We start from the raw sequence: 12,397 nt of genomic DNA, 5'->3' as shown, positions 1-12,397 counted from the left end.
GTTTGGCAGATCTGAAATATATTTTATAGGTCTGAGATTCAGGAATATGTCTATAATTTTTAGGGGGAGGGGGGCATTTGTACTCGGCTGTGTATGGTCTGCATTCAGCTTTTAATGATGCAAAACACACCCACAGTGTGAAATGTATTGAGAAACGAAGGGCGATTGTCCGGTGCCAGAGCCGGGATAACTTTGTCTTGCTTGACAAAGTGCCATTGCCTCGTAACAGGAAGAGGCACGGTTCTTCTGGCCGCTGCAGATAAAAGCTGCCATCAGTGGGGGTGATCCTCCTCGGCAGGTTAAAGGAAGAAAGAGAGACCGCGTGGCGGCCGAGCGTGGCGGCCGAGCATGACACTGTCCACACACTTGTCATTTCAACTGACCACCTGGTTTTAGAGGCTAACTTTGTCAACAGACTGCCCCAGCTCTTCTGTTATTGTACTAACGTGTATGTCAGCATCAGCCTCAGAGCCTTTCAGCTGTTTGTAGGCCAGCTAATGAATCTGGGGACGTAGCTTCAGGACATAGTTATTAAATTAAAAAATGCAAAACAAGTAAAACTCTTTGTGGCTTTGATTTGTTGAGGCAAACATGTCTTTTTCTGCACACATTTCCTCTTTGTTACTGATGTAGTTTGAACATGATGTGCAGCAAATTTAGCAAAGAACATAATTCAACTTGAGTCTTATTTTGTAGAGTAAAAGGAAAGCGTTTTCATTATTGTGTTTTTTTGTGATAGACAGGTATCATTTCAACCAGTGCTTACACTACAAGTTGTTTGTGTGTTTTTATTGTAGTAAATAGCTTTTGGTTCTCGTAGCTCAGTTTGAATAGCTTTGTAATTGTACATGGTGCTCAACTTTTCTTCCAATTCATGTGCAAAAGGCATAAATACAATAACTATGCAGAGGGAGAGGAACACTGTAATCATGCAATAACATTTCCAACTGTATGTGTGATAGAATTCAAAATGCTATTGGGATTATGGTTCTTAACCGTTGGGAGGTAATGTGAACTGTTGGCAGAAATGACTTATTTCATTATACCGTCCCAAATATACAAAATACTTCAGCGAGAGGGCTGCTTCTTCCCTATCTCTGCCCAATTTTAACTGTTTTCCCCGAGTTGTTGAAGGATAGGCCTGCAATTTTGCAAAGTGACTATTATTTGCCTTTCTCAAGGAATCAACAACTTGAAAGTACAGTGCAATGAATTGTTGGGCTTCTGCAGCTGCATTTATTTATTTACAATATGTCTCCTCTGTGAAACATCTTACAGAATTTAGAGCATGAAGCCTTTATTTAATTTCCTCTTTTATATGAACTCTTCATAAGTGAAAAGCACTTACCATCCTGCTTAATCTTAATATTTTGTTTACAGCAGGGTTCTAATGCCGTTTCTTTTTTTTTTCTTCTCATAAACCATTAGAGCATTTGAAACGACAGAAAATAGTGTCCTGTGTTTCTACATTCCTGACACATGCTTGCCCTTGATCAACTGCAGAAGGCAGACAATAGCGCAGATCATTTTCCCCGGGCAGGCAAACACAGCATGGATCAACTCAATAACCTGATATTCCCTGTCTACTGAATGTGGCCAATTTAGCAGAAGGTCAGCGCCTCTTTTTTTTTTTTTTTATTCCAGAGACAATTTGGTGACCTCCCTCTGGAGCCCCAGCAGGACCAGCAGAGACAAACAGAATCGTCGAGCTTGAAAGTGCTTGTGTTGACATTGTGTTTTGGTGTGGACTTCTCAAGGTGAACAGATACCTGGTGTGGGACAGGGGGGCTATTATGCAAACCTGATATCCACGGCCAGATGTCGCCTTGTGGATTTAGTTTCTCATGTGTTTTTGGCAATTATTTACAGTGTCAGGGTGGATGTTTAAATCTAAAGATGTGCACTGGGTAGAAAAGTATGGTGTATGTCTGTTGGTGTGGCTGCAAATCATCTTCCATCATCCTTTTACATGCAGAGGTGTCATTCGCTGCTTCAAATTAAACACTCTTGTTTCAGGAAAATTATGGTCTGACTCTATGTTCTATTTCAGGAGGGTGGAATGACAGATTTGGTCAGTCTTAGCTGTCTTTATTGTAAAATGTCTCTGTCCTGCTGTTTTGCATTTACTGTATGTATGTTTTTTTTTCCAGATCCAACTGTGAAAATTGAATCAACAACAATGAGACACCTCCATCAGATTTTCCACATTATGTTCTTTGTGCTCGCACACAGCGTGTGTCTGATTTTAGTAAAGAGACAATTGCATAAGATGATGTTGAGATCCATGAGAAGATTAGGAGGGATCGTTTGTCGCCATTCCTCGCAGCAGTCATATAGTTTTCCCACTGTACGAAATAACTCTGTCTTTATTGTGCACCTCAAGGTCAAATGAGACAACAGCTTCAACTTCCTCGGACTAGAAAAAACTGCAAGTGTACGCTCAATATTGTCTTTGGTTGACAAGAGCTGGCCTTCAGTGTTATTCAGCCCATTGAAAACGATTTCAGATAAGAAAAGAGACGTTTTGTATCTGAAAATGTACATTAAATGGTGTCAACAACATCTCGGAGGTCAGAGTAGAGTCCCCATGGAGACTGAATCTGGCTGCTGCGCTCGAAGACTCGACACCCCCCTGAGTGGCGGCTCTGTGATGGCTCTCAGTTTCTCTCGTCATGTCCCTGGCAGCTTTGACACAGGTAATATGCATGCAGGCTGACAGTGCCTGGGATGTGCGGCAGAGACAATGATGTACATATCATTTTCCTCCCTGACTGATTGAAGACTGTAATCTGTGCTGGACTTTCTCTCTGATTACACACGTCTCAGGGAGCAAAACAAGGACTCTGAGCTGCCACTGGGCACTGGACTCATCCAGGGCTTTCAGCCTTCAAGAGGACTGAAGTCCGCCTTTAAGGTGAGCTCAATTTTCGTCCCATTTACACTATTGTTACAAGTGTCGGATAGAATGCATCTGGTAGATAGTGGTCAAACAGTGGCTGTCTGAAGATGACACAGGAACAGAGATGTATCCGGCACCCAAGGTCATCCTATTCCCATCTCCGGCACTGTCACAAATGTTTAGAGCTTCTGTAAAGGCACACTCACAAAGAGAAACAATATCATGAATTTTGCATTGACCGGCATTGTGCTCTGTGCTTGCAAAATGCAAAGTACAGCTCAACAGGCCAATACTAAACCTGTCCAACAAGACCAACCATGAAATGCAGACAGAGAATACGTTGCTCTGCTATAATATTCCATTGTTCTCTGCACAATGACAGAGCTCCACTGGTTAAATAATAAAGAAGCAAAGCAGCATTTCAATTTGTTTCCTCGCATATGTCATGTTTGCAAATAGCGCTCTCATATGTTTAACACGCCCTTAACCTGCCTGCGTAACCTTGTGCGGTACACTTGTGTCTTTATGTAAAACCTGAGAGATTTGTCTGTTGACAATAGGTCAATCCGTTACAGAAGTTACCTAGCACATTACAAGGTTGGTCTCAGGGGAGAAGTAATGGGTTCTGGGCAATTGACCAACCTGCCATGCTTTAGTGCACCTGCACTGAGTTAGAGCTGTCATCATTACCACTTCCTCTAACGTTCCCCCACAGCAACCCAGACACTCCCACTTCCAGCGATATTTCACTTTGGTGGAACATTTTTACTTTTTATCATGCATCCCTCCGTAGACGAGTGGAGGCAGTCTAGCTTTAAGATTTGAAGCAGTAAGGTAACCTCTAACGGGCCTTTGGGGTCCGCACTAAAACATAATGTTTCCAAAATAGCTCCCAGTCACCAAGCTATGATTCTGACTTAAACTTTTCAGATTGAGAACCATGCTTGCCAAAAAGAAAGAAATCTTCAAGATAAAAGGTTGTAAAAGGTGTCTACCCACATTTTCTCTGTGTCAAAATATGAAGAATATGAGGTTAGTCATTTGAATGGTATTCATCCTCTATTTTAGTTGAGTTATTCAAAATGATTGCAAGATTGTACAGGCTGAAAATAATCATTAGGCAGTTCTGTAAAGAAAAAAAATCCTGTTTGAATGGTTCATTAAAATGAATCAAAAAAGGAACAAGCTTCTACATTAGTTAGTTAATCAAGACTTTCTGTGAGGAAGCACCTTCAACTTAATGTCTATTTTTCTTTCTTTTTTCGTGAGTGCAGATACACTACGTACATGTCAGGAGGTCACACACATAAAGCTTTCTGATTACTAATCCACCTGAATGAACATAGTCGACTAACATTTGTGTTTCAACAGTTGTTACACTATTCATAGCGACGAGGTTCATCGTGAACTAACAGTTGAAGAGATCCGTTTTCCTTAATCTCAGCACAAGGTCCGTGTAGTTGGTGCTCCAGAGCTTTCCATCATATCACATAATTTTCATCAGCAGATGAAGTTTGCGCAATTTGTAGGTGCTCAAATTTTCGTTTTTTTATGAGCCATGGATACATTTCGACATCAGCTTATGTAACAAAGAAGAAGTAAAACAATACAAATGTTTAGCATTCAGCATTTATACAACAAATATCAGAGATGATCAAGGCCTCAGCGTAGTGAGCCTGTAGCAACTTCGCTCTGACTTGCAGATGTTTTTCCCTCAGTTTTCACTTCCTCCTCCCACACACGTCTTATATCAGTATTTGCCAGATCCAAAACGACCAGCTTTGAAAATGAAGGAGAGGAACTTTACATTGTGCCAGAAAAAGGAATGGAAATTACGGGCAGTGTCAGATAATTGAGCTTGTCGTAAGAGACATGTTAATAACAGGCGGAGATGCAGAAGACTTGTCACTCCGTACCCTGGGTGACAGACTCTCTCTGCTGTTGATGAGCTGTTTTAGGGGGGAAATTGTTCCACGCAAACACCATCGTTATTACAAGCTGGCAAGCTGCTCGCTTGTGTACCCAATTCTGCTTGAACTGACAGAATCCAATTGACCGGCACATATTCATGCACTTTATTTTCTTTATTCTCACCAACAATGCAGATAATTACTGCACCAAGTAAAACTGAAAATAGAATTTCACTGTGTCCCAGAAAACAATGCCAGAGCTGTCTCAGCAACATGTCTGCTGAAATTGCTGTGACTGGGAGACCTACTGTAAGACAAGCAGCAATCCAATATTACTTGTCAACTTAAAACTTACTGAAACCATATTGGCATTCTCCTCTTTTATGAAACAGGGAGAAATAACTTGCATTTTTCATGCTGTCATTGTTCTCTGCAGCAAAGCATGGCCACATGCAAACCTTTATTCGACAGAGCACGTAGAGCTTTATCAGCACTGTTTCTCTTGTGTTATGACCTCCATGTATCTTGTCGTGGGTTAACACTTCCATTTACTATCACCCAGTCTTAGAAGATATCTGTTTCTGTGGTCTGAGACAGCATCAACATGTAGATACTCTCCCAAAGGCTGAAATAACAGTATCAACTTTAAACTGAATCATTATTCGTTGGTAATCGGCCACAAACTATAAAGTGCACCTTTATGTGCAGAACATGGCAATGTTCTGGGCGTGACCTAAACATGAATAATTCACCATTTTCACATCTATTCATTTGCCAAGGAAGTTAATGTAAACAAGTCTTATTCCCAGGGGACGAATACAGGAATATTTTAATAAAACAAGCCATATTTCTGTACAAAAATGACATTTTAATGGCAGAATGTGTTGTTTTGTCCTGTAAAATCATCTCCTGATTAAGCTCACAAGCCTGTTTTACTTTAAATTGCATCAATTTGCATCACTACGTGGCGTCTTTGACGCTGATGAAATGAAATTGTAATTTACTACTTTATGTTTTAATCTTTGTTGTTTGTCGATTAATTTACTGTTCATAACTGGCTTTCTGTGAAGTATTTTTTCAAATGCAGTGTCTAAACTGCTAAAAGCATTGCCCCAGACAATAATTACCTTGTTTTCGTGGCTTGTTTCTATAAAATTCACAACTCACGGATATTTATAGCAGCACATGTGGTTTTCTTATTACAGCTGGATAAAGAGCAGGTTTCAGAGGGCTGGAAAATGTATATGGACATTATCCTGATAAGTTTAACTACTAAATGGGTTCATTTGTCTAAAAATAGGTTTTGGTGTGGTTAAAAGGCACATTTACCCGAAATTTCATGTTTGTGTTCCTATCATTAATCCCCTTGGGAGTTAGTGCGATCAGCCGAGTAGCAAATGGGACGTTGTCTCTGATGCCTGTGCCTTTAGAGAATAGCGTCCATGGCGGGACGGTAGAGTGTCTCCCAGGGGCCAGACCACATCTGCTGAGTTCACGTCGCTCTGTCACCTCTAACACAACTCATTAATAAGGATATTTTACTGAGGCCATGTCGGTGTCATGTATTTTATTCTTTTTTTATATACACTTTAACTTTGTTGTGAGTCCCACTGTGCAGAGGATGTGTGGCTGTCATACTAATGTATAGGGACACTCTAGTGCCGCTGTCCAACAAGTCGTCCGTTATCTGAGGGAAATGTGTCCGTCCAGAGGTGAGGGCGGCTTTGTGCTCTCAACCAGGCCACCTCTCAGCCTTTGTGCCAGTAACAAGCTCAGCTCAGGCTCCAACGAAGCGAGAAATTGTAAACTCTCCGGAGAGGCCCAGTGGAGAGATAAGGGCTTAGTGTTTGCTGGCAATGTGCATGGGGATGAATCTGATACGGCCGAGTCCCACGCCAGAATGGGAGTGATGATACCTCCCCTTCTATGGAGAGTTATGTTTAATCCCCTTTGCCAGTGTATTCACTTGCAAATATTCCTGTCACCATTAATATGTATTAACATCCTTCACACACTGTTCAATACAGATTTATCAGACTCTATTTTCCCTCTTGTGCACGCCACCATCTCTCTGCTGCTCTTCAACCACAGCTTTTTATTTGGAGAATAGACCTGAATGTGCTGCTGATGTTCAAGCAGCAATCCTTTGCCTGTAGATACTGCAGGGTTTAATATAGGCGCTGCTGCAGCTACAGCTCACAGACGAGACCAAATCCACTATAGCTAATGTATATAATTCACTTGTGAACATTTTTTAAAAACACGTTTCCCAGTAACTTACATGTTGGAATATTTCATGATGTGAACATAAGTTGTTTGATTAGTAATAGCATCAAGCAGAAATTGGGGAAATGTACCATGTGAAAAAAGAGTTTAATAAATGTGTGTTTTTTATATATTAAGTTGCATGCATTATGATGCAAGTTCCAAAAAAGTCTGTACTAAATTCAAAATTACAAATAGCAGACATTAAAAATCTCTAAATTGTCTTATATTTGAAATAGTTCAAACATAAACAAATGTCAGACAGATTTCTTTTCATTTTCATATTTTCACATCTTGTTTCTGTTTTAAATAACCTTTATTTTTACTCATATTGTTACTGCAGAGAACAATCAGGTGAAACATTTCTGCCAGATTTTCCTAAAAAATCTGTAATATATTATTAAAAATGTTTTAAAAGTATTAAGTCTTATAAAACTCTATATTCTATATATAATATTTGTGTAAGGCTTGACTTCCTGCCTCCTGTTATCACAGTTCATTTAGATTTAAATGTACAATTAGTGTCTGCAGATATTTGACTTCAGTTGTTTTATTAATTTGAATGTAATTCTGAATTACAGTACATATAATATAATCTAACAAGATAAAGAACGTTATATGAGATTTGTGTGAGATTTTGTCTGTGTTTGGTGGTCTAATCCAGACAAAGCTCTGAGAAGCTCATTACAGCCTGGTGAGGCCTTAAGCCTTTGCTGCCTGCATTAAAGCAGCCAAGAACTGTCTGTCAGCTTCCTGGCAGAGCCCAAATCAAGCTGTCAATTACTGGACGTGTTTATGGAAATTACATGTTTGTTAACATGCTGGAAAAATGTTCTCTCGGCTCAAGCAGCATGTGTTCGGAGAAACAATTTTGCTCGGAAATCACCTTTCAAATGGATGAAGGTGATCCTCATCAGATCACAGACACGAGAGGCATTTTAACTCTCCCTGTCCTGATACTTGTAAGGAAAATCCTAGACAGAAAGAGCCACAACTAACAATCAAAGGTGGAGTCCGTGTATGATGCTATGTTTTTGTTTATTAAGTCATTTCACTCAGCCTTGGCTGTTGTTCAACCCCCTTTGTTACGCTTAAAGATGCAAAAGCACAGGTTTGGTAACTAATGCAGCAGTGACAAGAGAAGCTTGTTTGCGTTGGAACTGTAACTTTGTACAAAATAAACAATGCATTTCACAAATTTTATTAAACATCTAAAAGCTGAATTAACCACTAGAGGGAGCAAGGTGCTCTGATTTCTAATCAAGAATATCAGATTAATTACACAGTATTTCCATTTTCACTTAGCGTACACCACACTGACGTCTTGCAGTGTCAGACACTTAACAGTTCCCAACTGGAGAATGGTTCTTTGAAAGTATAGCTTCACTTTGAATAGATTCGTAACAATGCAGTGTAAAAATGAAGCTCCCTCCACCATTCAGTTTAATGTCTCCGATGAGATGTTTATGTCAATTTCCCCGTTGATTTTCTCTCACATAAAGGCCTTGATTTCAGCCTCCCAATGATCATGAAATTGAGCCAATCGACATGCATGTCTCAGATGTCTGTTCGAGCTCATCTTAGACAAGGTAATTTTGTCAGAGCAATTACCATTGTAATGTATTCCAAAGTCAGGGCATTTTCTGCTGCTTAGGTGAGCCGCTGACAGCATGTTTTGATTTTTAAGCAATTGTGCTTTTCACTCCGAGATCACGCCAAGGTCTGCATTTCTCCCTATGTAACAACCCGCCATGATTCCATTATTTCACATTAACATCTAATTACCTCGCTCAGACCCGCAGCTATATTGAAAAGCCACTGTGAGTTCTGGGGTTTGACAAAGCTGTAAGTAAAGATGGGTTTGGGGGGTTGGTGCATGTTTATGAAGAAGAAACTCCAACTGTAAGACATACCCAATTCCCAGTGGACCCGTATTACCTGTCAGGGATGATGACAATGCCCTGGAGAATGTCACTGTGCAGTGAAACTGTCATCACACAATTACTCTCACCATTACTGGCCCTACATCTCCATGTAATGGCTGTGACACACTTTACAATTCAGATTGTATTCTCAGTCATTGGCACTTAAATGCTGCACTCCGTTTTATGAAAAGATAAAGATCTCTGTAATCTGCCAGAGCTCAACCATCCCTTGAAAGCTTGTCAGGCGGCATTTTGTCGTTCACAAGAAGTTGTCATACCCCGTAGCATCTCCCTTTGTTGGGCTGGTGAAAGTGTCTTTTTGAGTGCACTATTGTGTGCTTGTTGATATGTGCTTGCCTATAGAGTCAGACTGTGTTTTGGTCCAGTTATCTGTTTGAGTCATCACAAGAGGAACGTGCACTGTGCTGTATTGTGTGGAGTTCAGCTGGAACTACAGATTGGGCACAGAGCATCAGAAGATCCCTTAGTCATGTATCTTCGAATTAAGATCTAAAACGTGGGGCTCGTTTTGTTGTGTTTCGGCCGCCATGTTAAAGTATGCTCTGCCTTACTGTTTAGATTCAGCCAACAGAAATCAGGCCGGAGATATCTTTAGCTTATGTTCAATAAATTCCACGAAAAGACCAAAACCAGTAAGTCGTAGTACTTTTCAACTTTCCAACTCCAGACTGTCTGTGGCACGAAGCCCATTTTGTTCCTATTGAAGATGTAAATATTATATAATATATAACATAGATCCCAATACACAATTTAATTTTTTTAAATGGCTAAATAAGAATAATAAACAGCTGGGCACTGTAAGTTTCAGCAGGATTGGGTATGGAAAATCCAAATAAACTACAGTGCCCATGTTCATGGTGAAGAGGCAACATGTTGCATACTAATTGTGACCACCATGTTTTTGCTATAAATACTGTGTGTAAAACCCAATAAATAAACATAGAGTGAAACAGAGGACACCCTGGGGGACACCCAGTGTAACAGTGTGGCTCAGCCTTTTTTTTTGCCGTAAGGCCGCATTAAAACATAAACACAATAAGACACACAAACTTGTCATACAGTGTAGAATATAATAAAAGCTTTATTTGATAAAAGAACATCTGCAAAAGTAAATTAAAATAAGCTTACTGTACTATGAGATATATTAAAACTTGTTGTACCTGATGTTTGGAAAGCTGTATGTGTAATCAGAGTTTGAGTTCCTTAAAAAGAGGAGGGTTCGGATTTGTTAGCTGTCCGTGTGATTTGCAGTCTGAAAGGGATTTCACTCACCACATTGACAACGTTGCTCTGCGTATTCCTGTTTCTCATTTAAATTCCAGTACTAACAACTCAGTGGGACAGCGAGGACTAATTCTTTAATGAATCTGTAAAATAACATTAATAACATTTAAGCTCCACAGAAAATACAGTCTTTGTTGCTCTGTCTTGAAGGATTTGCTTTTTTCATGGGAGTTTGTTGATAACGAGGAAAACATTTTTGATTATCACCAGACTCATCCTTTAAGTTTCAGCTGTTAGCGGGTCTGGGAACAGTCCAACTGCACCACCAACTGCAAAAAACCAAACTGCCAGCTTGTGTGTGTGATAGCAGATTGAGTTTAACAAGCCAGATGGGTTGTAATTGTCGGATCAATCCAATGTTTGTGAGCTTTTATGCCTTTTATTATGGTTTGTTTTCCTTGCGTGCTGTTTCCTCTGCTGATTTGCCTTCCCTTGGGGAGGGTCTGTGTCAAAAACACTTTAGCTGCCTGACCAGCGTTACCTCTCTCAGGATGTGGAGTGTGATGTCTGAGTTGGGCAGCACCTCCCATGAAAATGACTGGAGCAGCATTATCTTATCTTCCCCGCCTGTCGGCCATGCTGCTGCAGTTTTACTGTTCACCTTTTCAGAGCAGTTGTCTGGCAAAGCGCTATATGATTAAGGCTGCCCTGCTTTCCTCTGTGCAGAGGTTAGTGAAGGCATTTCTTCTCCACAGTTCTAAAGAGTAAAAAATTAATTTAGACATTTGGAAATGTCAGTTGTCGTCTGCTAAACCGTTTGAATTCTCTTAGCTTTTGGAAACTTCCATCCATCAACCTTTGCTGTTGCACCTTGCTTTACATTAAGATATTCATGTACCTGAATCATCAAACTGCTTCTCTCCTTCAATGTGACTTTTAAAAATACAGACATAAGACCTGCAGATGTGTCCGACTTCTGAGACAAGGTCTTATATTGCAGGCATTGTTATTTTCATGCCACATGTAACAGCAGGCCCTCTTTCCAATCACAACTTAAGAGTTGGTCCCTGTACAGATGTGAAGAGGTTAACCCTTCACTTTTGGAAGCCGTTTTCTTGCCTCTCCTTTACTTTATCACGGTAATTGAAACTCTTTCACGGCACTTCTGTTTCTTTTCCTAGACATATAATGTACTGGATAGATCCTCAACATGCTCAATCACAGAGAACTAATTTGACTGTATTGTTTGACAAGTGTTCCTTACAGCTTGGTGTGAGTGAGATGCAATTTAAGAACAATTATGCCATTTTCTGAGAACAGTATGGGGCATGTAAGAATCATTTTAGATTTTCACAGGTTAAATGTAATGACCACTCTGAGAGCTGAGTTTGTGGGGATTTTTTTTTTTTTCAGACCTGACTGCTTTTAGTCAGGGCGAGAAAAGAAAGTGAAATATTGGCGTTGTGTACAAATATATGTAGATATAGTCAAATATATGGATCGCTGATGCTCATGTGCCCACCACTTCTGGTTTGCCCTTACTTTAAAAAACTGCAGGATGTGGGACTTTCTAGCATATGAGAAGAGGATCTGGTCATTTTTATATACGGTGAGGACTTAATTCTAATTCTGCAGCACATCAGGTACCTAATCTTAAAAAATGGTAGGTAAAAGACCCTGAAGGTGCACTGGCATTTCAGAGGTAGTGAAGTAAAAGAGCTCAAGGTTGCAGAGGACTGAAACCCATCTGAGTCACGTCTTCGAAGCCCCTGTTGGACTTTTAAATTTTTATCACTTCTGATATTTGTTCTCAATGGCAAATTAACAGCCTTCCTTGTGCCATTCAGTTTCCTTTCTCAAGACAAGCCTTAAATTTTGTCTAACTGCCTGAATTTACTACTCTTCTATTTTTCACACGACAGAATCAATACCAGGACTGAAGAAGAGAGGATAAAAATTTATGGTATCTTGCAATTTAATGGTTGAAAAGATGCAATTTGAAAGATCATAAATTGTGAAGGAGCTTATGCTTCATTGCACTTGATTCAGTGCTTGCTGTTAGAACTTGATTTGCGAGTGTCTGCAAAGTGTGATTAACGAGGCGATCAATGTGCAGTGCAGCACAGTATGGCACTCCTAATGCTCTTCATTAG

The sequence above is a fragment of the Morone saxatilis genome, unplaced genomic scaffold (assembly GCF_004916995.1).
Source record: "Morone saxatilis isolate NCDOM2014 unplaced genomic scaffold, NCSU_SB_2.0 Contig5, whole genome shotgun sequence".
Classification (NCBI taxonomy): domain Eukaryota; kingdom Metazoa; phylum Chordata; class Actinopteri; family Moronidae; genus Morone; species Morone saxatilis.
This window is presented reverse-complemented; position numbering follows the sequence as displayed.